Here is a 3,184-nt window from a genome sequence, read left to right on the forward strand (position 1 = left end):
TATCTGATATTTTAAATCTGCAATGCCTAGTTCCATTCCAGCTCTGTTTATTTGTATAAACATTTATGAAGGTTATTTTACCTCACAACTGCTGGCAGTCAAGACTTGCTTAAATCAAAGCTTTGGATTCATTCAATGTCCAAATGATCACTTCATTGAAGCCCCAGATTTCTGTATTTTAAAGCATGAAAGAAATAACCTTAGTCAGTGAGATTTTTAGCTTAGGTATTAGCAAGTCTCTTTCTCTAAAGAGACATCCAGGGAACATTTCATTTTGCACAGGCTTTATCCTAATGAATCTACTGAAAGAAACTGGCCCGCCCCCAGATACAGTCTCAAATAATGAATACAAAAACATAGTGAATTGTTTTATATTACCTAATTGGATGCCAAAAATAATTAGTCTTATTAGTGCATAATTATTATTTGCCCTTAAAAATAATTGATAAAAACAATAATGGCTGGTTGACTAATGGCTTTCCAGGAATGAGATAGAAGATTCAATTATCATTAATTTAACAGATGAGTGTTTTTCCTGTTTGTTGCGGGAAAAAAGCATGATTTCAGTCCATTTAAAATTTTTAAGAGATTTTTGCGCAAACTGTCAAAGGAAGGGCTAGACCAAGCCTTAATTTATACCATTTAAATAATGATTAACTGTGAAAAAAGACCATTGCTGCTATTCTAATATTCTGTGTTGCATTGCAACAGGAACTCTAGCAGAGAATGATGTTTACTAGGTGCTAGGATGATGCTGAATTCCACAGCTTGACCTGTAATCATAGACCTCTATGGTGGTGTCTGAACGCTCCTCTGTACTCTGGAAACAGACCCACTCCTGGGAGGAAGGAAGACCTGGAATTGTCTTTCCTTGGAGATCAGATCTCAAGAGCCCACATGGATCATTGCAAAATAGTCAAGGATGCTCAAGAAATATACATTCAGTTACCAGCTACTAATCTCAAAGTTTACAACTTTGGAATCAGACAAGTCTGATTCCTAAGTCAGCCACTTTTTCGTGAATGAATGAGCTTTTGGGAGTCTTGATGTATTCTGTGAAATCTTGTTTTTCTAGATTAGATGAACTATGTTTCTTACTTTTCTGTGCATTTCTCACATTGCTGAGAGGAAGAGAAGTTTGCTTCTGGGGCATCACTGCAAATATCACAATTAGTCATATTTTTTTCATGTTTTATGGATGGCTAGGGTGGTCCGTTAGGTTAAGTAATTTATTCATTCAACATTTATTCAGCATATATAGAAGCTACTCTAATGCTTTGTGAAGATCCCTTTTATCTCCAGGTTTAATAACCTTTATTTTTCCCAGGGCTAAACTGTTCCTGAGTTGGACCGCATCACTGCTTCATCTTGAGTCCAGGCTGAAAAACTGCAGCAGGCTTTTTCATGAGGGCTTTTCTTATTTTCCACAGCCTCTTGTTGGCATGAGAAATATGCTGTTTTGTCTTGCTCTGATTCAGTCAGGGCAAACTTCACTTCTTTCTTGAGTTCTTCAGTCTTGACAATTATTTTCCTAAGAAAAAAAATACAGCAAATAACTTTATTTCAATGATAGTGGCAGAAACCCATGTTCCGGACCCATAGTTCTTAAAACCTCTGTTTGTATTAGAAATAGACAAAATTAGTGCAGAAAGCAGCAACTAAAATATGTTCTTGTTTTAAACACTCAAGCACCCATAGTCTGGATAAAGTTAGCTGAAGTACCTACTGATATGTTCAAATAAGTACTTCATTGTGTCAGCAAAGTGAATTTTTTTTTTCATTCATGTTGAGAGAGATGTAACATTAATGACATTACAATTGCCCTCACAGTATCTTAAATCAGTAGTACTGTCTCAACTAACTAATTATTTGTTTCAGAAAGATAAGTCATGAAGGTGACAATCAAGTCGAGTCTACCCACGAATTCCTAAAATTCAGTTGACAGTAGTCAAAAACAATGGACCTGGAAATCTCCATTTGTGAATAATTGGCCCTTGCATTCATTCTTAGTATCTTAAGTCTGAAATGGAAGGAGAGGCGCTATGAAACACTTTAACACATTTATCAGAATTACAAATTCCTTCTTCAAAATTCATGTGGAGTTTTGGCCAAGCTCTCTTAATTCACTCTCATGAAAAAGAATGTGCCTTTGACAGAGTAATAATACTTCCAATCTTTGCTAAGAAATTCCAGACACCAAGATAATGCAATGATCACTTTCAGCCAATGCATGTCTGCAAATACAATTTTTTTGGTGGCCAAAGTAATTCATACTTATTATTTTAAGATAGCTTTAACCTCTCTGGTGGTTTCTTTTCTAAACTGTATCTCCTTAGAGAACGTGAGATACAGAATCTCAGCATCTTGGATAATTATGTGAAAGGGTTTGCAATAAGAGATAGAACAGAGTTTATTTTAATATTAAAATGTCCAAAAATAGTGGCACAACACGATCTTGGAAATTTAGTGGCCGATTGAGCCAGTACATTTGTATTTATTATTGTTCTTTAGAGTTGTGGGTGGTAATTCTAGTCTGAAGCCCTTAGTCAAAGATACAACAGAGAGTTTGGAATAATCCAGATACAATTTTTGATCACTATGATTTTTAAGACAAACTTTGGAAGTAACTGTTGAATTTCCTGATTCTGACAAAAACTGTTTTGTCAACTTGCATTTGGGTCTACAATTCTAGTCTGTCTGTTGTTTTAATTGAATAATGATTAATATTCATTTTTTCTACTGTTGTATAGCATATTTCCAATGCACCAGTACTGAGGTCCTCTTAAATGTACTTGGTAAAGCTAAATTGTTCCTACAGCCATAGGTTTTACATATGAGACCTTCTTTGGACATCAATTTTAATGAAAATATCATTTTATATTAAAACAAAATTATTATATAATAGAACACACGATGTATACATATTTTAAATATGAGACATGAGATTTCAAAGAAATTCTGAACTTACTATGCATCACTTCTGGCTATGGCCTAGACCTGGGATCTACATAGCTCTCTCTGCCATTAAAGATACTTAGTGGGAAAGACTGAGAAGTTCTGCTTTATGCTAGAGTACTAGAGAAAAGAAATCATAATGTGTCCACAGACTTAGAAGTACATGACCGTTTTACCGTTTAGAGAACTATCATGAGACTGACAAGTCTGTTATCATGGAATTTTTTTT

This window comes from Carlito syrichta, unplaced genomic scaffold, assembly GCF_000164805.1.
Source record: "Carlito syrichta isolate Samal-C Ts95f unplaced genomic scaffold, Tarsius_syrichta-2.0.1 Scaffold305574, whole genome shotgun sequence".
Classification (NCBI taxonomy): Eukaryota; Metazoa; Chordata; class Mammalia; order Primates; family Tarsiidae; genus Carlito; species Carlito syrichta.